This window comes from Neodiprion fabricii, chromosome 7 (genome assembly GCF_021155785.1).
Source record: "Neodiprion fabricii isolate iyNeoFabr1 chromosome 7, iyNeoFabr1.1, whole genome shotgun sequence".
Taxonomy (NCBI): Eukaryota; Metazoa; Arthropoda; class Insecta; order Hymenoptera; family Diprionidae; genus Neodiprion; species Neodiprion fabricii.
The window spans coordinates 19,348,861-19,375,010 of record NC_060245.1 but is presented as its reverse complement, the minus strand read 5'-3'; the positions used below and the strand labels follow the sequence as shown (position 1 = coordinate 19,375,010).

At 36.7% G+C, this 26,150-nt stretch overlaps 1 protein-coding gene across 6 annotated transcripts in view; it reads left to right on the top strand.

Annotated features, from left to right (window-relative positions):
* Positions 1–26,150, top strand: part of LOC124186994 (glutamate receptor ionotropic, kainate 2) — a 246,943-nt gene that overhangs the window by 16,199 nt on the left and 204,594 nt on the right. For 5 of the 6 annotated variants that reach the window (XR_006871761.1, XM_046579228.1, XM_046579224.1 and 2 more), the window contains exon 1: positions 17,216–17,350. The exons of the other annotated variant lie outside the window; for it this stretch is intronic. The gene's annotated coding sequence lies outside the window, so the exon portion shown is untranslated. Of the gene's footprint in view, positions 1–17,215; positions 17,351–26,150 lie in introns of those variants that run through there. 6 annotated transcript variants of the gene reach the window in all.

The following is a 26,150-nucleotide window of genomic DNA, read 5'->3' as shown; positions in this document are numbered from 1 at the left end:
ATATCAAGACTGCGAACCCTTCCAGCTCTTCTAAATCGAAATACAAATTTTAATCGTGATTCTGCGGAGAGACGGAGCCTCGTGGTTACTCAATAAAATATCTTTTGAAGTGTATCGATATTGCGACATAACGGAAAATTCAATAAAGAAACTTACATCACACAGGCGTGCTTTTGTCACGTTCCTGTTCGAAAAGCGAGAAACGAAAATCTAGACAGAGTGGAACGAAAGTAAGTCGAGGACGGAGAGTAGGATAAAAAAAAAAAAAAAAAAAAAAAGAACGGAAAAAGTAGAATCAATTTGGAGGTAAAAGGAAGAATTTCAACATCAAAAGTTTCTTCGTAAAACAACTGAAGGCCGTGTGCAATAAAATAAAAAAAAAAAAAATGCTGCCAATTGCCGTAAGAGTCGCGAACGTTTTTTGACAAATTGAAATACGAATTGATGTTTTTGAAAGAACCAATTCTCGTACTATGATGCGAATAGATCAGGGTTGTAAAATTTTTAATCAAATTGATAATTTAATTTTCTTATGTAATATTTATTCCACTAAAATAACTAATTCAATGATTAACGGAAATTTTTCTCATTATAAAATTGAAATCAACGATAAATGAAAATGGAAATGCATTACTTATGATTCTGAAGCAGACCGATGCCTTTACTTCTTTCAAAAACGTATTTTCGCATGATATCTTTTCACCGGTAAAATAATGTTACACACACGTGTTTCTTTTACGTCAAGCTCGACCAATTTTGAAACAACACAGCTTGTGGCACTGACTCCGCCATTTACCGATGATAAATTACCTTGCAATTTCAGTTTCTCTCTAAACCACGAGAGATTTCATTCACAACACACCCGTATAATCTGGGTGCTCGGATATCCCACCGCTGTCACCAATAAACCGAAATACGAGAAGACGGGTGATAAAGCAGAGAGAAAATAAAGATCGATCCTCTCATCCTTCTTTCGTTCTGAAATAATTCTGACCTGAATTTATAATGACACCCGAAACGAGTGAATTTCGCTGTGTTAAAAAACAAAATATATAAAAACTTCCTTCTTTCCTCACCGACTCGTCGATAATATTGAAAATTTTCGCGATCGTAAAATCGGCGAGTTGGTAAAATATCACTGGCAATCAAACGACATTTTCCTACATTCCCGTAATTCACGTCTATCCATCTATCTGAGGGTTGCTGCAACTTTCCCGCTCCCTCGTATTTTTTTTCCCGCAAAAACTCAACTCCGGAAACCAAACTTGGTCATATAGTCTCGGCTATCTTGTCGCACGTCGAGGACCCGATGAACGGGAAAGAAGAACGAGGGTACGTTCTATTTTTCCGAGATTTTCACCACCCCGATTTGCTTTCGTTGCCTCGTAAATTTATCAGCAGAGGAAACGAATCGTATTCGGTTTTCAAACGTTAATTACAAACATCGATATGACAACAATTATTACCCGTTTTTCATATTGCTCATTTTAAATTTTCGATTTCACTTCGCTCGAACGGCTGTCGATTTCAATATCAAAAGGAATTTTACACGCACTGAAAGCCCAATTTTTGTGTACTCAAAGGGTTTGAAAAAATGTTTATATGGGATTCTTCAATTTTTTCAAACCACGAATTCCCTGTTTTTTTTTTTATTTTTTATTCACAAACATTTACTCAGTCAAAATTATTTCCAGGGTTTCAATTTCACAGCTGTTTTTTTTTTCCATTCTTTTAAAATTTTCAATCTTCCGGTTATTGTATTTGAATCTTTCGGTTGAAAATACGCGAAATCTATACTTTAGCAAGAATATTACCTGGAAAAAGAACAAAAAGATTTTACGAATTCTTCTAGCGCGAGAAAAATCCGAGTACAACAGTAATCGTTCCGTTCCCGCGTTTCGTCGTTGAATTATTTTCCACTCCTTTACGTAGCGTGATAAAAGTACTTTCCTAACTAGTTTCTACAGAGTGGAAAATAATAATATTTTGCGAAACTGATTGATGAGGGCAGCCCCGGGGTAAATGGAGTAGCCGGGGGAGGGGGATGAAATAACGCAAGGCAAGCCGGGCGACGGCAAATGTGCGGAATAAGGGTGAAAAGAAGAGGGAGAGAGGAAAGAGGAGTCCCGAGGGTAGCAGAGCGCGTGGATTGAGTCTTCGATTTTTCAATTCCTATTTCACGTCATTTGATCGGTATTTTTCATTCCCTGTATCTTTTTCATTCACTTTTCCGCAGCGATCCTCACTCGCGTTTTTCCCGGCCGCACGCGTCGCCGGCACATAACGTTATTATAAAAGAAACGGCATCTTCGATATTGGATGTAATAAATCGCTGCCATGTTCAGCTAACGGGGTGGAACAGTCAACAACCCGGTCTCGCCTTATCCAAGTCCGATTCTTCTTCAGCCGTTCTTCTTCCCCCGCAGTTTCTCATCTTTATATACGCGGTGCCCTGTCCCCCATATCCCCGTAAGTGGGTACCACCGATTTATTTCTAACGGTTTGACACATCTTGCGTTGGGGCGTTTCTCTCTCCCTCAGAATATAGCCAAGGGTGGCCTGAGTTCGAGCTGCGGATTGCCCGTTCGTAAGTTGTTTCAAATTTTCGATACAACTGTGATTTGTATTTCCCGCCTTACGTCTCGTTGCACGCAATTCGGGACGCCATCTGGCGGAGAAAAAGACGCGCGCCGCTTTCGAACGGTCGTATTTTAAACTCCGATACTCGTTTTTCATCCTGCCTATGAACTCGCGACAAAATTCACAGAGGCAAATTAAGTATTGAAGAATTTTACAAGAGATTTTCTTTACTCTCACGTATTCGTTGTGTCAAAGAGAAACGATCGGCTGTATCTTTGTCGCCATCTTGAATTCGGTGGATATACCGGGTGAAAATAATTGCATAAAATCGATACGAAGTTCCAGAAAATTCATACAAAACCACGTGCCGGAAATTCAAAAAATTTTAAATTGTACAATTACAAAATATGGAATATCAATGAATTGAAATATCAAAATTTCGAAATTAGGTTGAATATTGAAAGTCAAAATTCTACGATTCTATATCTATGGTGATAAATCTATATTTTGGTTTCTGTATTTCTACCTGAACTTCTAAATTTCTCTACACTTCTAAATTTAATAAAAAATAAATCAAATTCTTGTCTGAACTTCTGTATTTATGTATAATTTTAATAATATTTTGAAGATACTATAGTTTAGTTTTTCGTGATTAAAGAACATTTCTACTCTGTTTCCCTTTCCTGTATTTCGTCTTTAAGCATTCTGATATTCTACGAACTAGATTACCCTGCTTCTGTAAATTCGACATTGTGACATTTCTATCCTGTGAGAATTCTACTTTTTGACCTTCAACCATCTATGATGCCAAAATAAAGAATGACACGAGTCGAAAAAGAAGAAGATGTAACAAAAAAATAATAATAATAATAAAAAACGTCACGCCCGCGTCTCTGAGCGTACATAGCCAGCTTGATTAATTATTTACGAATCGCTCACAAGAGACGGCTGAATCCCAGCGGATAAGTCAACGAAGATAACGTGTCACCCGGAGGGATGCCGCCAAACTTTTTACCGATCCCAATGTATAAAGTATAGACCACGCGATCGAAAGGTTAGAACAAATTTCAAAACGACACGTCTATCTTACGTATAATTCTACGGGAATTTTATTTACTCCGCGTGGTAAATTGAAATTTCATGGAATATTGGGAATTTTTTTCATAGCGTGAAAAATTTGCTAGTTTCCTGAGGATGGAAAAACTCTTGGGACGCAATACGGTGAATCTTGCATGAAATTTTCACCGTATTTTTCATATATATATATATATATAAAATAAATTTTTTTTTTTCATCAAAAAATACTATAACTTTTTACCGTTTGAGATATTGTTACAATTGGGATATTGCTGGCGATGTAATTGCACTAACGTGCAAAATAAATTGTTTATGTTCCACATTTTTCGTTAAAGTTCGATTACGATTTTATATTAACGCTATACTGCATATTTCCGCTTTTCTTTCGACATTCACGGCCCGTAAGTATACGAATTTTTTAATCTAAAAAATAAACTCTGGGGTCTCTTTTTATATAATTCAATGCCCTGCAAGAATATGCCTGGAAAAAATTTTCACCTCAAACAGTTCAATAGTTACGGTATTTTTGATGTAAAAAAATTTTTTGCGTTTTATTCAGATGGGAAATTTCAAATGGCCACCGACACCTTTTAATATTGAGCAAAAATTTCTTCTATTATAAAATTATACGTGTTTCACTGCGTTGATAAAAAAGCTTTTGTAAGTTATTTTATTAACTCATTTTTACAAACTTATCATCCAAAGTATAGTTCTGCAGAGACGAGGAAAAAAAAAAAAAAAAAAAAAAAAAAACGATCTTTTTCTCCACAAGAAGCTAGAATAATGTTAAAAATTGCAGGGATTAAAATTACATCACGTTTCGCGGTTGGATAAGGTGAGAAAAAGTGATTCGATGTAAAGTAAAAAAAAAGGGGAGGGGGGGGGGGGGAGCGGGAGACAATCCAAACACAGTAGCTGTTTTCGTGATTTTTTTTTTCATTTTTTTTTATTTTTTTTTACGATTATCATCGTCATCCCTTATCGGGAAACTGAGACACCACGGGGTTTCCAATGACGCAAACATCGGGAAGGTGAGAAATAACGAAGGATCGGTGGGGCGTAAGATCCGCGTGACGGTTGGAGGGAAAGTAGGAAGACAGCTGGCAAAGTGTAAAGTGATGCGCCGAGACCGGAGGGTGAAAATCTTGTTAGCACGATCCATCATTAACGCGAGATACTCGACGCGCCCTTGGTTTCAGGGGGATGAGAGAGAGAGCTGAGTTTCTATTATCCGCTGCGTGGTTGTTAATTTGCGGCTGGCATGTTATTTATAACGCCTCTTAAATAACTGCCCATGTTATACATATATATATATATTATATATATGGTAACCTCCTCGTTTCTAATATTCAATCAATTTTAATACAATATCTTACACTTGAAAATTTTCACGCGACTTCGATTGCCAAGAGTGTAAATTTTGTTATTCATCCGGTCGATTATTCGTAAAATTATTACATTTAAGGATTTACTCGCTCTACATTCTCAACCAAAAGATAAAAATCGTACAAGCATCAATCGAAGTAAAGATGATAAGAAGATTGAGATTTCAATAATAATAATAATTCACAAAAGTTATCAATAAATTGTTTAAAAGAAAGCTTTTAGGGAATGTTTTTTGTTTTTACGTGTAACGAATTCGTTGTTTTTTCCTGGCATACGCGTGAATTTTATAAACACCTCTCTCGTTATTTCGAAATTTCCGTTTTCGAAAATTTTTAAAATCTGTATTCACGAAACATAAATAAATAAACAAAAAATAAAAAACTTAAAAAAAACAAAAAAACAAAAATGAGAGCGGGGAAAAAAGATTGTCCAGTGTTCTTTAGGAGCAGGTTGTTGTATCATTTTTTTTTCTCGTGTGTAATTGTTGTTCCTTTTTTTTTTTTGCCCAGTTTCATCACGTTGATGAAAATATTTTCACCGAATGCGTTGCAATGTGTTTGCTCAACTAAAAGCTGAGAAGGTGTGTTCAAATATTTGATATAATTAGCGTCCTCGTCGCGTTTGCTCAAATTCTTCGCCCTTTTGCGCGGGTTGAGAGGGGCGCGTATCTTTTCACGCCTTTGAAAAGATACATAAATGTATAACGAGTTACAATTATAACGAGTTACAATTATAACGACGGATAATAATTAATTCAAACCTGGATCGTTGTAAGTAACTCGTTTATTACGCTGCGCGTTATACGTGAAAGATTTTTGCTTCATTGAAACTCGTTCGATAAAGTATTATAAAATGAAAGCGACGAAAATTTATCAATTTTTCATATTTCATGCGCGAAAAATTTTGAAACGTAAAAAATTACGTTATCTGCGCCACTGTTTCGAAAAAATTTCCCGTTATTTTATCGAAGCACAACGTATTTTTCCACATCGATTTTCAACGGTTAATGGGAAAGAGAAACGTTAAAATGTAAATCACAATTTTGTTTCAAGTTACATATCGAAATAACGATTAGGAATAAAAATAAAAAAAAAAAAATATCCTGTAATTCTTATCGGTGGATAATTTTTCTTTTTATTCCACTTTGGTTTTCCGCCATTTTATTTCTCCCTCTCTGATAATTTTTCTCATTCTCCTTTTCCTGAATCACATCTATCTCTCTCTCCCCCAATTCTCCGTTTCAATGTTTTTTTCTCCCCCTATCAATTTCTTCACTTTTATACTCAAAGGAGTTTCGAGAATGGCACTTCAATCGCTGCTGGCGGTGGCAGATTGCGTAAATTCCTGAACGAGAAACTCTGAGGTTAGTTAATACATAGGCGAAAGAGGTGCCGTGCCACTTGACATACATGTACTTTAGATAAAAGGTCTTCGTTACTAACGAGATGAGAAAGAAAAAAAAAAGAAAGAATACTAAGAAAGTGGCAAAAAAAAAAAAAAAAAAACTAGTATTAAGAAGGGAGTAAAATAAATGGTGGATAAAAAGAGAAGAATATTTTATGGAACTGTTAGTCACCTGACACTCGTTCGAATAAAATATATTCCGTGCACATTGGTTACGCTTACTTTTTTTTTTTTTTCACCATTCATTCGAAAGTTTTTATAATTACATGGAACGGCGAAATATTCATCAGATAAATTTTTCGAATTACCGATACGACGTCGATATCTCGTTTTTCTCGTTCGTCTCTTGGAGCCAGCGTTTCTCGTCTCGCTTCCCTTTCCATTCGTCCCCATGAGTTAATGGATAATATAAGCTGCTTGGTAGCGTCGATAAATATGGAAAATTAATTAACAGTTACGGTAGACGTAGTTGAGTACAAATAGGGTGGAGGGGCGAAATTTCGTCTGTAAATTAGCATACACACATACATACGTACACGCATACACACACACATATATATATATATACATATATATACACACGTGTATATCCATAAAATCAAATTCGGCGTTAAAACGTTTGAAACAGGAAATTGTGCACCTGTGTGCCAAAGTTTAATACCTCAGATAAATTACAGGCGTGGAACATTAATCGAGCGGGTTATTTCCTCCCACAGATTTCTGTAACGTAAAACGATTAAAGTTGGGCGGGAATCGGCATCTCGAATAATCCAGCTTCAGAGAATTGCATGCGCGGTTCGCCGGGAATACTATAACTTGCCACGTTTCCCGTGTGGTCGTAGGGCAGCTTCCCTTTCAAGTTTCTATTTCGAAGATTTCACGAAAGGTCCGAATATTTTCACGGAATTGGTTCGACGAAACCCGGTTTTTAATTTTTGTTCAAATTTATCCAAACCGTCCAAACTTTTGTGACTCTGGTGAAAATAATTATTTATTGTATGATGTGACGGTGATTTTTTTCAAGGGCACACACCGACTACGATTACAAAGATTACACGAATCTTAAAGAGATTACAATGATTACAAAGAGATTGAAAGAATCACGAAAATTCCAGACACAGCAAAGATTGCAAAGTTTACCAAAAAAAAAAAAAAAAATGCAAAGATTACACGAAGTGACACGAAATGTAAAGAGATTGGAATGATTACAAAGGAATGACAAGAATCACTGAGACTCGAGATAACGCCAAGATTACAAAGATTATCAAAAGACGGCAAAGATTATACGAAAATTACACGGATTGCAGAGATTTTATAATGATCACAAAGAGATCATAAGAATCGCAAAGATTCCAGAGACAGCAAATATTACACGAAGATCGCACGGGTTGCAAAGATATTACAAGGATTACAAAGGGATTGAAAGAATAACGAAGATTCGAGAGACAGAAAAAGATTACAAAGTTTTCCAAAAAATTGTAAACATTGCACGAAGGTAGATGAATTGTAAAGTGATTGCAATGATTACAAAGGGATTACAAGAATCACTCAGACTCCAGAGAAAGGTTGCAAAGATTACCAAAAGGCTGCAGGGATAATATGAAAATTATATGAATTTCAAAGATAATACAAAGATTACAAAAATATTACAAGAATCACTAAGATTCCAGAAAGCGCGAAAATTACAAAGATTGCGAAAAAACTGCAGAGATTACACGAAGATTACACGGATTGCAAAGAGATTAAAAATGACTAGAAAGAGATTACAAGGATCACAAAGATTTCAGAGTACAGAAATGATTACAAAGATTACAAAAAAGACTGCAAAGATGACGCGAGTATGACATGGATTGAAATGAGATTAAAAGCAACGACAATTGATTATCATAGTGATCACAAGTATTCTAAAAATAACATGACCGGTACAACGAGAATCTAGGTATTAAAAACGATTACAAAGTATTACAATAGATTAGATGAGATTAAATGACGTATGTAGACCAGGTTTACAACAACGATTAAGCCCTTTACATTCCTTGTGATATATTTAGAAGGAGGACATATTCTCACACGCGTGTCAAGAAAGTCCGTGTCCATTCTCTCGGAAAAGCGTACAAGAATCAGACGCAAGTATAGACGTAAGAAATACGGAAAAGAAAATAAGGAGAAATATTTGGTAAATAAAAATGTCATGATTACAGGACCCTGCTTTTCCGGAACAATGATTTGCACGGTTGGTTTAACTGCCCGGTAGAAATATATAACATAATGGCGAAAGAGAATCGAGGGCCGAAACTGCAGCCGCAGAAGGATCAGAGAAATGAAAAGAACAAGGAGGAATGGAGGAAGCCAGGATAACGTAAGGCTCGGGAGCCCTCTCGAAAAACCGAGATCCTTTTTCACGGGAAAATCTGCCGCACTGTGCGACGTGTAAACCTGCACCAATGCACACGGGGTTGTCCGAAAGAAAGCGAATAAAATTCTGCCCGCAGCTTGAATTCTTTTACCTTTGTTTCTGATTCCATGAAATTACCGTCAACGATTTTTTTTTCACATTTTTTTCTGCGTGCAACGACAGAATCATTTTTTCAATATTTTTCGGGGGAAAAAAAACAATTTGAAGCTTTGGTTTTTTTTCTTCGAAACTATTAAGTCTTGACCGCCAAAGAAGAGTCATAGTCAGACTTGTTGAAACGAGAATGAAAAATTTTGTTGCAGAAACTTCAAATCTTGGAAAGGTAAAAAAAAAAAAAAAAAAAATAAATAAATAAAATATAGTAAAGTCAAAAGAAATATCGAAATCAACTAAAATGTAGAAAATTGTGACGTTCACATTTCACGTTTTGAAATGATTACTGAAGTTTCGAAACGCTGAAAGTGAAAAAAATATATGTAGAACACCATAACACAGAATAGTCAGAATAAATATAAAAACTAATCGAAAATTATCAAAATTATAATAATATTACCCCTCGTTTTTTTCCATTTCATTTCTTTTTTTTTTTTTTTTTTGGCTCGTCACATTTCAGGAATCAGATTTTTGAGTTTTCAAAAATTCGTTTTCAATTGTAACACCCCCATCTTGTGCTCATTCAATTTTCCGACCCTAACGCGCTTATTATAAATGGAGGAAATGTAGGAAAAACTGAGTAGAAAAAAAAAAAGAAAAAAACAACAATAATAAACAAATAAATAAAAAAATCACGATATCGGAACAGAACTTTTTCAATTTTCGTTTTCGACTACCCCATAAATTGCGCACACGCAATATTCAGACGTATCGAACGCACCGTACCGAGTCGAAAAACATCTTGTTTATAGACAGAGTTTCGGGAACACCTTAAGACAACGTTAAAAGAATTAACAATGTCGTGGGGTTTGAGGGTTCGAGCCCATTGTTCATGGACAACGACATCGATCACTGTTGTTAGCTACCGGACGACAGACTTTCTATTTTATTCATTTTTTCTTACCCCCAGCAAGTTTGACGATAAATCAGAAGATCAGGTTCGTTGTCTTCCCGCCTCAAAAAATACTGGATTTAATTATTTGAAAAAAATAAAATAAAAGTAAATGGAAGAAAGTGAGTTGATACAAATTCGGGCACGTGATTTATGGGATTTGTATCGTCTAGGGGCAAAGAGAGTTGACGATAAGCTGTACGTACAAGAATCGGAGGAGTAAAAAAAAAAAAAAAAAAAGATGCAGCCGGTTCCGAGGGAGAAAATATTTTATTTATTCTTCCACCGCAAGAGGCGCGTATTTATTTACATGCTTTTATACTTTGTCGACAGAACTTCCAGGATATTCATCATTGTTTGTCAGGTTCCGAAGCAAATCGAGGAAAAAGAGACACATCCAGTAATTTTATACTCATTTTTCAATTTCACCATTTACGAAAAAATTTTTATGATATTTATTGTAAGGTGTTGATCGCAGATGAAAAAATTTCACTCTTGTTTCCGGTGAGATTTTAAAACCGAGTCGCAAGCTTCGGCTTCGCTATAGGTCGATTTTTGATAGTTTTGGATTTTTTATTTCAAGAAAAAAAGATGGCTTCTGCAAAAGTTTTTCTGAAAATTTTGGAAAACTCAATCAGGTCCTAATTGTTTTTGAAAACCTTTTTTAGGATTCATGGTCAAGAATTAATCGCCAATCAGTGAAATCCGAGTCAAATATTTTGTTTCTCTCTGGTAGTTCGAAAAATTACAATTTGAAATGATGTGTGAATTACGTATATCGGCACATTTTGTATTATTCGTCTGAAATCTTTCAAATCCACTAAAAATCATTCTTAATCCTTCGTACCAAAGATGTTTCATTTTTTTTTTTTAGCGAATCTGCTTATATGTCGAAAAAAAATCACCCCTTGTATTCAAATTTGAAGAGTAAATATAATTAAGTTTATAATACATTCTTTGAATATTACATGGAAGCGAATGTCGGTCGAAACCGAACGGCTCGTATATTTGCATATACCGAGCAATGTTTACGTATATATCAAGTGAATATATTCACTCGTCGGTCTGTTTCAACAATCTTTCATTGCGAATTCAAACATAAATTTGATATGGATGACGAAAAAAAAGTAAAAAGAATAAAAAAAAAAAAAAAAAAAATTCATAGTGTGACCTGAAACTGCAATTTGAGCAGTGAAAAAACCCGTTTCGAAAAAGAAAACCGTGCATTCGCAAATTGGCCGAGTCACAAAAAGTGGGATGATAAAAATAAGTTTGCGAAAGATTTCGGGATTTCTAAAAGTCTGAGTGAATTCCGTTCGTGAAATTTTGCGAGACGGGATGCGAAGTTGCAGAAATTTAAAAAAATAAGCCCGGCCACTGTAAACGCACTGGAATTGTATAAACATTTTCGTCGGTCCCGATTGGCAAAGATAGAATTCCAGATTATTCGATGGATTCTAAGATTTCTCAAGTAAAAGTGCAGCCGTCTTGTCGCCTGAGCTTTGCGATTCGATCAAACAGACTATGCAACGTTTTGCATATACTGCAAGCTACAAGGAATGCGGAAAATCTTACAAGTTTATGCCGCCGTAAAAGAGCCGCGGAAAATCTGCACGATGAAATTCAATTTCGCAATTTCACCGGCAAACTTTCTTCTTCTTTTTCTCTCTGCTCGTTGAAAAATTTCTGCTCACCGTCAAATATTCCCGGGTAGGGAGAAAAAAAAAAAAAAAAAAAAAGAACAAGGAAAAAAAAAACCAACCGCCGGTTTCAAGTTCAAGTAGAGAAAAAAGAAAAAGAATAATACCCAATTCGAATTTTGAACTGCTAATTCAGATTAGTGATCAATGATTTTAATCCCCTCGGATATCATATGATATGAAATTATTTAGATTTTTTTTTTTTATTTTGAACCACTATGATGAATCTACGGTTAGAAATTTTGGAATTCTGAACTTGGATTCGTTATCGTTGACCCAAAAACTCACCGCCAACCAATTTCTACTAAAATCAGAATATTCTTAGATGTTTTTTTCCACCATATTGGATCGTCATTTTGTATTTCGAAATTTGTATTCAGATTCGTGATCAGCCACCCGACAAACCGTCGAATGTCAATTTTCATCAAAATCCAAATGTTTTTAGTTTTCAAAAAATTTTATCACATACATGCATACAGACAGCGTCTATCTGAAAATGAATGGAGGTGATTTTCCAAACTTCGAAACATTGAGATTTAGTGAAAACTCGACTTCTCATTTTCGGAGTGATCAACAATAACTCCCTTTTGTCTCTAAAAAACCGAGAAAAGGGAATTTAAAACAGTAAAAAATTGCGATCAACGAACAGTAGCTTCACACAAAAAGTTTTTTCATTAAAACTGTTGTAACATCTGAACCGTTTGAATTAAGAAAATTTCTCCAAGCATATTCTTGCACGGCATTAAATTCTCTAAAAAAAAAAAAGACCCTGGAGTTGATTTTTTAGATTCCAAATTCGTATACTTACGGGCCGTGAAAATCTAAGAAACGCGAAAATATGCAGTATAGCGTTAATAGAAAATTATAATCGAACTTTGACGAAAAATGAAGACCAGGAACAGTTTATTTTCCAAGTAGCGCAATTACATCGCCAGCAATATCCTAATTGTAACAAACAAAGTTTTATCAACAATTAAAAAGAATATCAATGTTTGAAAATGCGATAAAAAATGAATAAATGAATTAAAACTCTACTCCTTTGACGAATCTAGTTTATAAACAACATCTTTCACACACCTCGTTTCACTTTAGTTTAAGTTTTTTCACTTAGTATGGATATTTTCAATCGTAGAGCCTTAAAACTGCATATTTCTGCATTTCTTCGACTTTCACAGCCCGTGAGTATGCGAATTTTTGAGTCCAGAAAATCAGCTCGGGAGTCTTTTTTTTTAGAGAATTTAATGCTCTACAAGAATATGCCTTGAAAATTTTGCCATCTCAAACAGTTCGAAAGTTATAGCATTTTTAATGAAAAAAAAATTTTTTTTTCCAAACGGTAGGATTTTTTTTTCTCAGTAAACAGATTCCTTTAAGACCATAGATTCGATAGGTTAGTTTTTTAAACTTTTCAACTATATTCCAGCGATAAATATATTCGACTGTGGGAAACACGGGTGCATCAAACACGCGGCGAGTGGTAGACCACCGATTTGAGGACAGCTCTAAATCCCTTACGAAACGCGTTGCCCGGGCGTAACTTTGACAGTTTCCAACGAGTAGAATTGACACTTCGTACAAGGGCGTCGTCGCAAGCAGTCGCCATGAAATTTCACCTCACGATAATTCAGTCTGACGTAACGAATCCTATCAGTTCGCCTATTACATCCATTCGATCATTCCGTGCCTTTTTTATTTTCAAAATTACGAAGTCATTTTCTCTTGCCTCGATTTCGATCATTCGTTCAAAATATCGGAAGAGGCTTGTGAGCAACTAGTTTTATTTCACCTTCTCCAGGCACGCAAATACGATCATATTATTTTTTCGGCAAACAGAGGGCAAAAAAATTCCTCAAAAGCTTCTGAGATCTCTTGAGATCCTATTAAATCTTCTAAAACCGCACACGACATCATTTCAAAGTATAATGTTACATGTACATTCTGAAACGTTTCTGAAATATTTTTATTGTAGGTATAACGACCGTATGAAATCCCTGAAATTGCAATTGTAAATCATCGAAATCGCTAAAGCCACGTTATTTCTTTTTGAATCAAACGAAATCTTATAGAATTATATTTCAAATTCCCACGATCCGAAGTGAAGATGAGATGTTTTTAAATCTCGACCAAACCTCCTCAAATCCTTGGAACTGTATTGCTAATTATTTGCCGCAGTGATTTGAAATTGCTTGAAATCCTTGAAAATGTTTCAAGTCCAAGTAAACATTTGTAAATTTTTTATCAACATCTCACGCCGCATAAATTTGAGCTTAGCTCAGTTGAGTTAATCGATTAATTATTTCGTCAGCGATTGATTGCGGTGCGAATCTCGTAGTGTAACACGGTTCAGACATCGGAGAAAGTAAAAATCGAAGATCGATAATTGATCGATAGATCGTCCAGCAGCCCAGCACCGCGTGCAAAAGTGTACCCAGAAGAATGGAAGATAAAAAAAAAAAAAAAAGAAATGAAACCAAGCCAAAAATTAATCACTGCCTCGATCGGCTTTTCCAGTTTTTCGAAACGAGAACGAGACCCGGAAGCTTCCCGCTATTGCATATCGACCTTTTTACCCTGTAAATGATCCTCGTTGTACACTTTATATGGGCGAAATTAAATCCCATCTACACGCGCAAATAACGCTTCATTTCTATCACTCTGCCTTTCGTAAATACTCCACTTTCTATTTACCACTCGCATATACGCATCGCCTGACGATACAATTTTCCATATCGGTAACGTCCTGAAAGAGTTCGAAAAAAAGATGAACCAACAGTCGAAAGGTCGAAAAGTAAAAATGAGACGGCGGATCGATGAAACGCGCGAAGAGGATAAAATCGGCAACGATATCCTGTCATTGTGTAAAAAAAAGTGAACTGAAGACAAAAAAAAAAAACGACAAAAAGAAGAACAATTCAAATTTCTGTGAATCTGTTTCTGAGATTTTCGAAACATGTGAGAAAATTTCAAAAAGTCTTACAAGCATATAGATTTGAAAAAATCTTTCACACGTTGAAAAAATTCATAATAATATCAAGAGAATGACGTGATTTGAAAAAGTTTCGCGACGCGGCGCAAAAATGTTACGAAAATTTCGCGAAATTTCGAATGACTAATTGATTGATTTGTGTGAAAGCTGTATTCGAACGACCGCTAACAGCTTCTTTTCCTCTGACGGTGATCGTTTGCTTTGGTATACGAAATTCGATGAAGCTTAATTATCGTGAAACCGTGGAAAAAAAATTCTTGCTTTTCGTTAATCAGATACAGCCCAGCTTCAAAGTATCGAATTTTGACGAGCGCTGTAATTTGGTTATATCGTTTATAGTTTTGCTAGTGCGAAGCTTCTCGCATTTCGTATTTGAAAAGTGGGTCAATTAACGCTGACAGCTTACGAGTGGGGTTACAGGCTCATCGTGTACTCTGACAACATGGCGGGGAGCAGAGCTTCCGGAGTTTATATGAAAGTGTTTATTCATTCCGAAGGGACAATCTGGTCAATTGTTAAATTAGAACGGTACGCGGCGTCGCATCGGGTCAGAAAAAAAAAAATAAATAACTTCGAGAGTGGCGTGAAACGTTAAGTTTTTCAACAGCTGTATTATTGACATTGAAAGTATTGCTCTAGAAACTCGAAAGATTCGTGGTCACGTGACTTTGGGAATGAAATATGACGCAGGTTATATTCTTACAACACCTGTGGAAAATAAAAAAAAGTCGGGCGTGAAATTTCGATATATAACACCGAGTTTTTAGTTATTGAAATGATCGAAAAAGAAAAAGATTGAATTTTTGTTTTTCAAGTCACATGTATCATACTTTAATCTAAATCTTGTTAATAGAAATTTTCGATCACATCTTTTTTAGTCATTTAAGTATAAAAAATTTCGGTATTATCAAAATGTCTCAGGGATTCCCGTCTGTATAGAAATTTTTTATAAATGTGAAAAACCGTGCATCTTAGAAACCAAAGAATCATCTACTGACAATTTTTATACTCAAAGTGGGACAAAGGTTCTCCAAAGTTCGATCGTAATAAGTATGTACAATTTTCAGAGCATGTTTGGAAATGTGATAATTCCCACACAAAAATAAGAAATTCTATATTTCTTGAGGAACATTTTTTTTACCGATAAATGCTCGAGACCGTATTTCTAATTTTTCATACACTCAAGGTGTGTGTCGACAGTTTGCGAACAGTAAATTTTCGCAACAAGTTCGTCAACTCTCCACAATTAATCATCGTGAAATAATCTCTTTGAATATCTCGCGATTGCGAGAAGGTATTTTTCACACCGATAGACACACTGATTTCACCCAAGCATTCCGTCACTGTCACCAACAGAGTAAATGAAAACATTAATTCCGTAATGTGAAGTACAGGCAGAATTCAATGAACTCCCATCAGTTTCCTGACACCTCGGATTTCAAAGGTCGCGAAGCGGCGATAAAAAAGAAATTAAAAAAAAAAAAAAAAAAAAAAAATGAAAAACAAAAACAAGCAAACAGTTTGCAAAAAGTTCGCTTATTCGTCCCGATCAATCATCTTTTGGAAGATCGAGAAACTTTTTCACAGCGGTCGCACTTCCCCATTTTTGCCAAGTATCCCACCGCTGTCACCAAAAAATCCCGAAAATTCGAATAGCGACGAAGTTACGAATAGAATTCGTCGAATTCGCGCGTCAATCTCCGCTCCGTACTTAGAGTTTCTTCAATTTTCCTCCCAATGATGGTGAACTTGAAAGAACATAGAAGTTCCGTACCTGCTTCACGTGAATCGTTGCAAGAAAAAGAACGTTCAGCTATTTCGAAAAGCCGCGGGTTATAACGAAAGGACGCCGTCGTCATGGTGAGTGGAGGGGATCGATATTATGGTGGGGATGTTGGGAGGGTTGAACGAGGCGCTGGCAACCCGCTTCGTAGGGATGATGCGGGGGCGGACACAGCCTCCGAGCTTCGCGGCGCCGTTAGCTGGACCAGTTACTCTCCGTTCGTAGACGAAGCTTGTCGTGCGAAGGTGACAGACAATGCGGCAGGTGTTTCATCGGTGCCTAAAATTCTAACCTGCGAATCGCGAGGCCTGCAACCGGTTAAAGATCGCGTTGAGCTTTCGAGCCATTGAGAAGAAGAAGAAGAAGAAAAAGCTCCCTCAATTCTGTGATACTGGGTCGACGTTGACTAGCTAAAAGCGTGGATTCGGGAGCAGCGTCAACGAATCATTCGTCCCCGAGTCCGACGACAGGGTGAACATCCCCTGGACAAAATCGAGCAAGAAAGCTCGGTAGGAAAGCTCCCAGTGGTGACGGTCGGAAGCCCTGGTCCTCGAAACTGTCGAGGGTCTTCTCCGAGATCAGCAGCCGGCGCAATCTAACTTGGTAAACGGTTTTTGGCCGCTCGAGGTTAATGCCGCGTTAAGAGAGAGAGAGAGAGAGAGAGAGAGAGAGAGAGAGAGAGAGCGAGAGAGAGAGACCAGGAATTACGACCCGTCGACCCGGCTCCAGTGGTTCGTGGAGTTCAACCGGAAGAAGACCGACTTGAGGTCAGCCTCGTGTTTAAGGTCATACTTGAAGAAACTCTCTTCGCCTGTGAAGGGCTGGGTGGGTGGGTGGGGGGGTAGGAGGAATTGTGTTGTGATTTTGTGATACCCTCGTCTCTCGTCCGTGATTAAACCTGTCCAAGGGAAACCGCGAATGAATATCCTTCTTCAAGGACGCGAGGAAATTGCCACCATGAAAACCGGAAGCGGTGAGTTCAGTGCCTTTGCTCTTTACCTTGCGTGTTGTACCCAAAGTGTCACGTTTCGGTCTTCCCGGCATTCCGACGCCGCGAAGCGTCGCTTCGCAAGCTCGAATCTTGTCTATTAGGTGTTAAGCTCTGGTGCCACCATTGTCCTTTCGGCTTTGAACAATCGGTAATAGGTCAGAGGTGATTTACACGTATCGAACACATCAAACCTGAAAAACGGTTCGCAGGAATGAGTCAAGATTTTTCAGAAAATTTAGGACCACATTGTGAGGTCAACGATTCCATGTCTAGATTAAACGATTTCCTACAATATTTAAAAATCTGAAAATCGCTCACAACGTTCGGCTGGTGGACGTGGAAAAAAAATTTTCTGCACTACTTGGGGAAAGAATGTCAACCATTTATTTTACAACTTGGGAACTTTTTTAAATCGTATCTCACAATCTTCACTGAACACTGGATATCAAGGAAGTGAAAATCGTCCTGCGGTGTGCTAAGTTCTATTCAAGTTCGTGTGCTGACAAGTCGGTTCGCTACCCTTTTTTAGAAATTACCGACCATCCTTTATCATTGATCATATAATGCTTCGTGACTCGATTAAAGGCATGGTTAGAAAAAGAAGCAAAATTGATTGTTTGAAATTAATGAATGCACGACATTCCAGAGACGATTAACTGCTTTTCAAATCACTTTTTATGAACAGTCAACACTTCAGTTGCTTTGACGTTCATTTTTATTCTTCTATACTTCATTCTTGCTCCCAAGAGTTTTATTTCCGAGTTCATCAGGGTGACCTTAAAACTCGCGATGTGACGGAGTAAAGATTTTATCGCTTTGCGAGGAGTGCAGAAATAGTATATTACGCAACGAGTGTGCAAAATTCGTCATTGCCCGCGATATTTTTTTTTTTTCTTACAACAAAAATGTAAAAATGTAAACGAGGTGCGCGTTTGGAAACAGCGAACAATTTCTCTACCAGCGGCAAAATACTTATTTCACTAGTGGGGAAAAACAGTTTTTGCGCACTTCTTTAGTTAAAAAATAGCGTCTTTTGTACATTTTCAGCAGGCGGTAAAAATCGCCTATTCTTACGTCAGAGTTTTCAGTAATTCTTGACGTTATGAAATGAGGAACAAAAGTTGGAAATGTACAATAGACTGCATCTGAAATTGAGTCGTCGAGTTTATGGAGGTTTCAGTCTGAGACGTATGGCTCATCCGCGGAATCGTCAGCAGCTTTGAAGAACAATGGAACCGAGGGAAGCATTCTTAACCGCCTCTTACACCCACCGTTATCTCTCTCTCTCTCTCTCTCTCTCTCTCTCTTTCCGTCTTCTCTTTTTCTGTATATATACATATATGGGACATTCCGTGACATCTCGATCGAGATTCCACGTCGATGTCACAGATTCGCTTTATAATTTTTCGTATGCAAGTATATGTCGAAAAACGCAACAGCAATTTTTTTCAGAATTTTTCAACCAAGCTTGTAACAAAAACTACCACTTTCGAAATATCTGAAAAAATTCACAAAAATCTTACCAAATACAACGAAATTTTTGATACGTTTCAGAAGACGGAGATTTCACAACTTCGAACGATGAATAAGAAAAACGTAAACAAATAAATATTATCATCATCAAAATTACGTTATTATTATTATTATGAATAAAAAAGTTTGTGTTTCTTCTTATGTTAAAAATACAATCGACAAATAATAATTTTTTATTTCTCCTATTCACCTATTGAAGTTATGAAATAACCGTCTTCTAATTGGTGTAAGAATTTTTTTTTTATATTTTCAAACATTTTTTGGAATATCTTTTCACATTTCAGAAAGTGGGGGCTTTCGTTCCAAGTTTTTAAATCATACTTCAGATACGCTGGATCGAAAAATTCATAAAAAAATTGCGATTGCATTTTTCATCACGTACTCTGATGCAAAAAATTACAAAGCCAATCTGGGACATGGAAGTAGAATCTTGATCGAGACTTCATGGAATGTCCCATATACACACGAACACCTACAACTTTCGCAGTAACGCTGAGAGTCTAAACGCCTGCGAATCTTCTCGGCGAGTATCCGTTCCTCCGAATGGAGCACGGTAGGAGCTTTTTAAGCCCCGAAAGAAGACGAAAGGAGACGAGGAAAAGCGGCTCAGGAAGGGTAGTAAAATGGAGACGAAGAAAATCGTCCTTCCTCGTGTCCGACGGATTAAAGAAGATCTCTTTTCTTCCAAGCTCTACGAATATTCCTGCTCGACTTCACCTCGGAAAATTTTTCCCCTTTTCATTCTTCTCCGTGTTCATGCAATAACTATTATTTTTCATAACGCTGAGATTATAAATCGTCACTTTGAAATTGAGATATCTATTTTTTATTTTCACCCGTAATCATGACCAAATCCTCAAATTAACTACGCGTCTCACGATACTTTTCAACCCTCTCGAATATCGATATGTGATTACATGTAATAATTACAATCGCACGTATAATCAGTAAAAGAAAAAAAAAAAAAAACAAAACTTTTTCGCTCGTCGCATTGAGTTCTTATTTTCTATTGTCTCACGAGGTAAAAAATGATGAACGTTGTCGTAACGAAACATTTGTAAAAAAAAATCACTACTTTCTTATTTTTACAAAAATTTTGAACGAACTGACATTGAAAAATATGATTAATTTCCTTTTATTACGGTTCAATGAATTTCAACTGAATAACAGTTCTTACCAATTTCAACATGATCGTTATTGAGGCAATTTCAAAACTGCCATCAAGGAGTTGTTTTCTCCAAAATACACAAATACACGTACCAACACATTTTGCGTTATCACGGTTTACCAAATTTCAGACAATCCCAAAAGTGCAAAATAACGATTTTTCTCAAACACGAATCGTTAGAAAAAAAAAAAAAAAAGTAGAGACAAAGATAGAGAAAGAAGGTGAAAGGAGAAAGGAAAAAAGGCGAACAAACAACGGTGAAAGTCGAAAGTTAAAATCTTTTCAAATCGGAACGTCGTTCCCTCGAGTGCTTTTTTTTCCCCCCACTATCTTTTACTTGTTCCTTACTTCTTCCTCACACACTCTCTCTCTCTCTCTCTCTCGCTCTCTCCTAGTTCCGAATTGGTTTTCGGATAGAAATGGATAGCGCCGCACTGAGTATGGCGACCATATATATACAGGACCGAAGTGATTCGGCCGAACAGTTTATAGCCGGTTTATTGCTTCGCGAAACATTGTTATCACCTCCGGTCTCGTTGTCCTCAATTTCCAAGTCACGGGTCAACCCTTACCGTCGATTTCTCTTCCACTGCTATTCCTTCTAGTCGCCCTTCCTCGCCCTCCTTCAAAAACATAAGTGTAGGACCCCTTGTCCTACCCTTCTCAAAATTTCCCTCTCAGTCTCCCTCGTCCCCTTTTTCGTCGTCGTCGTTGACGTTCTTTTATTTATTTGTTGTTGTTTTCTTCTTCTTCTTCTTCTTTTTTTCTCCTCGCAATTTTTCTCTTGTTTCATCACCTTTCTCCGAGAAATTCGAGCAGCGTGTGTTTGTCTGTTCGATACTTGAGAGTAGGTTGTACGTTGTATGTCGAAGCAAAATTGGAAGAAGAGAGAAAAAAAAACAAGAAAAAAAACAAAAAAAAAAAATAGATGAATAAAAAAATAAAAATTAAAAGAAAGAAAAATGTGCGAAGCGGAAGAAAGCGAACATCATAGGAGAAATAAACGTATCTATTTTTTCAATACGCGACGACGGAAAAATGCTTCGAGAACGTTTTCTTCCTGGAGTTGGGATATAGTTATATACATATGTATATCGGAATGCAGGATCGAGACGGAGTCAGCAAAGAAGGGAAAAATCCATTCGCGCTACGGCAGGAAACGAATAAAACCAAGAAGAAGAAGAAGAAGAAGAAGAAGAAGAAGAAGAAGAAAAAGAATAAAGAAGGGAGATAAAAAATCCCTCATTATCCCTTGTCGCGCGATAGTTGGGATCTTAACGGGGGATCTTTTTTTCATACGTACACTTCTATGTGCCGCGTATTTGTGTACATATGTACGGACATATATATATATATATATATATATATATATATATATATATATATATATAATATGTACATGTATATATATATTTATGTATATTTATATATGTAATCAAACATCTTACGTACCTACCTATAAGCAGGGATGATCAGGAATGCAAGGTCGTGAAAAAATGAGGGGAAAAATGCGCGTCGGCTATGATGGTTATCACTCGAAAAGATAAGCGGGGCGAAGCGCAAATTAAACGTGAAATGAAGCGAAAAGCGAATGGCAGAGGATTCGATATAATCCAACGTTTCAATTTCTATTCAATTATCTATTTTATCGATATAGGTGTAACCGGTGAATCTATAACCGTTATATTCGACGGTTACAGTCTGATTCTATAATGAAATTCCGTTGCGAAAGATTGAAAAAGAAAGTGATATAATGATCGAGTTTGAATTTTTCAAAATGAATAGCTTACCTCGTGGAATTATTCGATCTAAGTATTTCTGAGAGTTTTGACTAGTTAGGCTGGGTATTGCGAAATCAGATTTTGAAAATTTTAAACTGCGGATCCAATATCGCGGAAAATTTCAAATTTGTTCGAATACGGTCAAAATTCTGTGCAGGAGTTTTCGGGAACGCTGATTGGATTTGCCGTGATAAATTTTCAAAATCTAATTTCAGATTCGTAATCAGCGACCCCGAAAACCATTGTACAAAATTTTTTCTCCGTACTCGATCGAATTTCAAATTTTCGTCCGCCATATTTTCGATCCGTCTTCTCGAATTTTCAAATCTGACTTCCGATTCGTAATCGACGACCTCAAGAACTTAATTGTCACGATTTTTTTCTCAATCAATATGTTTCTAACAATAACAATTTACACTATATCGCAATAAAAAAAAAAAAAAAAAAAAAAAAAAAAACACTGACTCAAAGGGTTAAACGATTTCGCATCAAAAATGTAAATGCTGTGTATTCGAAAATAACGCTCTGTTTCTAAAAAATTTATTAAACGCTTCGTACTGTAAAAAATAAACTAAAAAATCGCCTCAAAAAGAAAAAGCAAGAAAGAAAGAAAACGAAACAAAAAAAAAAATAAAACAAATTCGACCGTGTTTATCACTAGTTCCAAAATTGTTTCGAGCATCCGGCGATTCGCTTTCAGTGAGTTCGCTTCAAGCCGCAAACTCGATGCGTCCATGATAAACAAAACCGAAGCCTTCGAAAGGTCCGCAGCGTTATCAGTCTTGTTTTACTTTTGCTTTTGGCGGTCGTTCCTCATGTTTGGCGTTTTGCACCGGCTTTCGAGTTTCGTACACACGCCGACCGTTATACACAGACTTAACTGCAGCCGCTGCTGCTGCATGCCATTAATTTGTTTTACACGACTTTCGAGCTGGTGTTACATACGGTTAAAGCCAACCGGAAGTTGAACGTCCGCCTCTCGACCCCGGCCAGCAACTATGGAAAGTTAATGGAACAACAAACTGCGTCTGTTCATTTGCTTCGATTCAGTTTCTCCATCGTGCCGCTTAAATCCGGTACTTCCGGTTCGTTATTAACTACGTTAAATCCGAATATTATTTCCGTGAGATGATAAACTTTTCGTCGATCTGGACTTTTTTTTAATTTTTTTTACTTTTTTTCTCAACACCAATGAGAAGCAAGAAGAAATTATATTCTTGGAATTATTATCATGAGTCTGAAATAGTTGGAGTGAAAATCGAAATCTTTTTTAGGTTTCAGGCAACTTTTCATCGTGATTGACGTTTGGATCGCTTTCAAATAAATTCGGGATTTTTTTTAACGGTGAAAAAAAAAAAAAAAAAAAAATTCTCCGCGGAATTGAAGAAGGGAAAAAAAAACATATTTTCATCTTGATACCGTGCAGTAGTTGTATATTTCACTTTTGCAAGATTCCCTTTCAATTTTTATTGTAAACACGTGACGCTTCGCCCGAGTTTCACTTTTGCTTTCGCTATTGCGAGTATAAATTCAATATAGATATATTAAATACATATGTATATATATATACACGCGGCGGTTTAATACTTGGATGGAATTTTCTTATTTACGAAAATATACAAGGACAGGTTTGAAATTGAAGTAAAAAGAGATGGATGGGTACTAAAGGCGAGAGAAACATAAAAACGTTCGAATCCCGAAGTAGAATATTTTTTTCTCCCTTCGTTTCTTTCAACTTTGTATTTATCAAATTTTTCAATTCATTCAACAACGTACCATCCGTTTTATTCACCTATGAAGGTACGATAATATAAACAAGTAGTAAACCCCAAGAATCGATTCGTATGAATAAAAAAATGTGAACGATAAAGAAAACTCGAAATTTGCCGAAATCATTGACGAGGGAGAATCGAGAGTATCAAAGTGGATATAAAAGGGGGTTTGAATGTTGAATAGAAAAATAAAAGAGCCGCGGAGGATCGGTGTTATTAATGGGGAATTCAAATGTATGGAAATATCAACGAGGAAGAGAAACTTTCGAAACTTTTGCTGATAATAAAAAGAAGGGAATATAAGCGAGGTGTATAAGAAGTTCGAAACTGTGTTTGTCTTGTGTGGATAATAATAATATCTTCTCAATATTGTCAGTGAATATTTCAAGTCTGTTCTATATTTCCATCTATCAAACTCTTGCGATCAAACTTTCGAGTAAACCATAAAAATTCACCGTAACATGAAAACATGGAACGGTCTGTCCGGAAAATTTTTTTGTCGTGAATTTCAAACCACACGAATTTGAAAGATAATTTTGCTGAAATAAAATTCAAGACTTTTCCCGTCACAGAATGCAGAATTCCCTGACGTTTTTTTACAAAATTTAAGCAACCTCAGACTGCCTTTATGACCAAAAGTTAGTCCAAGTAGTTAGTTACAGTCTTCGATCCAAACTTAGAGTCACGCGGTATCAAGTCCACGCGCAAAAGGCGCATTGGATTTCCGTGAACAATCTACGCGCAAAAAGGCACGATCGATCGATTAGTCAAAAATCCTTAAATATCTAGGAATTGTCGCAAATTTCTGTAGAGATCCAATCCGCATTTGCGTCTTTTTGAATCCGACACGTCGCGATGCGGATTGTTATTTACAGATGCGAATCAATTCTGGGAGGGAGGTTGGAGGGCATGCATTAATGTGTGGCGTGACGGTCGGCGGTCCTCTTCGACGCGAAGTCTTTGAGCTCAGCATCTCTCCCCATCTAGCGTACCACGGAACGCGATAGATGGTCCAGAGATGCGTTTTGCCCATTCAGACGATCACACAAATCAATTGAATGGAATAATGAATTGAATAACGATTGAAAAATGGTTACAGAGTGACAAGAAATTGTAAATTTAATCTTGTTAAAATTCACATGCTTAAAAATGGCCCAGAGACTCGAATACGGAGTCTTTGGGGAAAAAAATCTCTGTGATCGTTTGACGCTGTGAATTACAAAAGTTAGTAACATCACGGTACATCGCGACCTTCCTACCCTCACCCGTTTCCCAACGGAACCACCCAACGGAAAAGGGAGGCTCACACACACATGCATATACCCCGCGACGGATCCCAAAACGTCCACCTACCTACCCGGTTACCTATATTCGATCTAAACGATTCTCCATTTTTTCCAACACACATCATTCTTCATCATTTGCGCCGTGGTCGCTGACTTACATTTTCGTTGGTTACCTGTTGGGAGCAAAATGTTTTTGTATCGTAGTCTGCCTACTCATTGTCAGAATGAAGTATCGCGGTTGTATCCCGCCAACCGTAAAATTGTATGTATTATCTTAGTAAATTTTGGCAGACTATCGGTACATCAACCTTTTGTAAGATGGATTAGAAACATCCTGTACGTTAATTCGTATTTTTCTAAGCGAGCTAAACCTGCAATTGATCAATACTTGCTGGCCGTAAAAAAGTTACAAATGATTCGAGACATAACAGGCAGTTTGATTAAGTTACATTATGCCAGACTTTGGAATTTTATCAATCAAACAATCATATGAGTACGATTAATCAATAACTGGAATATATTGAAGCCTCAGGTGGATCCACCGCTTAAACGACATCATCGGTAAATTCAAACGTAGATTATTACATCAGTTGCGAAACACAATTCGATCTCGCGAGTGCCGAGTAAGCGATGGTTACCTGTCGCGATGCTCATTCCACTTTTAGCAACGTGCAAAATTTCTAACTTCAATCAAGCCACCGTAAATTAAATTGCGGAAAAAAAATTATTCGACTGAAAGTCAAGCACGTTGCGATCGTGAATGAGCCTATCCATGCAGCTAAAAAATCGTAGATTTGTGTAACAATTGTTACCGCCACGCCACGTGACAGAGGAATCCCAGGGAAATACCCGTAACCTGACACATGCAAACTCACCAACGTTGCCGAGCAATGGAGAAGTTACTCGGATGTCTCTGCTTAAATCTGGAATAAACAAAAAAGAAAACTCGAATTAATTTAGCGAGTTGGCTTTTCAGTTGTCAAATCAATTATTACTGGTGTCTACAACCATATTTATTGACAAGACTGAAGCCGTCAGCCAGAATTAACAGCCAAACGTTCTCGTGTTTATTCGCATAAGGTAGTGAAATCCGAAAATCAAAGTTTTGTGAAATACCTCGAATCCCCGATACTTTTATATAATTATTAGGATAAAACAGTACCCCATTTTTCTATTCCCAAAAAATGTAACACATTTGGCTGCTAACATTGGCTGCTATAGCTTCAGCTTAATTATTTATCG